At 44.3% G+C, this 1,629-nt stretch overlaps 1 protein-coding gene across 1 annotated transcript in view; it reads right to left on the reverse strand.

Moving 5' to 3' along the window:
* uspl1 (ubiquitin specific peptidase like 1) overlaps positions 1 to 1,629 on the reverse strand; it is a 25,647-nt gene that overhangs the window by 16,201 nt on the left and 7,817 nt on the right. The gene's annotated exons all lie outside the window — the stretch shown is intronic.

The following is a 1,629-nucleotide window of genomic DNA, read 5'->3' on the forward strand; positions in this document are numbered from 1 at the left end:
GCGCCAGGTCGCCCTCTTCGGCGTCGGGGTCGCCCTCCGGCGGCAGCGCCGCGCACTCGGCCACCGGCATGACTTCTCCCCGGGCTCGTCGTCCGGCAATTAGACGGGGTCCCGAGAGCGCAGTCTACTGACAAGTGAATGCCACCTGTTCCATTCCCGACGAGCGCATGACGATGCCTCCTCCTCTTCCTCCTCCTCTTCCTCCGCGCTCACCGAGGGTGACTCGCCTTTCGGCCGCGGGATTAATGTCTGCGCGAAAAAGTGAAACGCGCAAACGAGGTCTTGGCTTCTGTGCGTGTGCGCGTGTGTGGGAAAGGGCTCGCGCTGCCGGTTTGCGGTTCCAGCTTTGAAGAACTCGAGACTTTCCCGGTTCGGTTGAAGGAGGGAGAGGCGTTCCGGGGCGGGCGAGCGTCACCCGATTAGCCAACCGGCGGCGAACTAGGCGGGAGTTAAGGCGCCAAGCCAATTAGCGTCGGCGAGGGCGTGGCTTTTGAATGCCAGAAACGCCAGGAAGAAAAACACATGCCCACCCCCGATCTGAAATAAACACAGAAATGAAGCCCGTGAACAAAGAACACATCGGTCGAAATACTGACGCGATAGATGCTAGATTTTTTTAAATTAAATCGTCATTTGTGGGATAAAGTATGTTGTTCTGAGGGAGAATTCATTAAAATATAAGATTTCAGAATTTAGGATGGGGGGAAAATGTTTTTTTTTTTTAAGATTTTGTTTACATGAGAATAATATTTTTTTTACAAGGAAAAAGGCCTACTACGACGAGCATAGGAATGTTTGTTTTACATTTGTCCGATAAAAAATATTTTTCAAAAAAGTTTTTAAAGAACAAAGAACACCAGAAGAAAAACATTTCCCCCCCCAGACGAAAACTGCATAAAGAGGCATATTTTGCCTTACGTGATACATTCATTTTGATTGATTCAATAGTCTTGTTTATTTTCGAAGGGAAAAAGTTTTTTAAAATAATAGCAATCGAGAAAATATGTACATTTATGCGAATCCAATTATAGACACAGAGTGTGTAAATGAATCCACGCAAACGGCAATTGGAGGCTTCAATCCAAACAAACGCGCACCGGCAAAAGTACGAGTATACCGCCATCTATTGACGTGGTAGTGCATTGCAGTTGAGACCACGGACTCAATGAAATGAAAACAGTCGATCGTCCATCTTTCCTCAAACAGTATTTAATCACAAGAACACCATAGTAAAGGTACAACACGCGGCGCAGACGGGAAATCCTTTAACAAGAAAAAAATGTGAATTGGCATCAATCCTTGAACAATCAACACAAAGAGTAAGCTGGCAGTAAATTTCAAATTGGCGAATTTTGGGTGGCGTAAAAGCAGCTCACTCCTGGATTTCTTTTTTCCCCGAACTAGCTGTGAGGCATTTTGGGGCTTTTAATTTTTATTCGAAGGTACATCTTTGTTGGGGGGGAGAGTGTATTGTGAGAATAATATTTGAGGAAAATAAGTCATAACATTACCGGAATAAATTTGTTGTAATATCAAAATAAATTCGTGTTTTATCCCAAGAAAAAGGATTCAACTTGTACTTTTTTTTTTTTTTTTTTTGAAGGGGGTAGGGTCCTGATATTCTGAACA

The sequence above is a fragment of the Hippocampus comes genome, unplaced genomic scaffold (assembly GCF_001891065.2).
Source record: "Hippocampus comes isolate QL1 unplaced genomic scaffold, H_comes_QL1_v1.1 scaffold33, whole genome shotgun sequence".
NCBI lineage: Eukaryota > Metazoa > Chordata > Actinopteri > Syngnathiformes > Syngnathidae > Hippocampus > Hippocampus comes.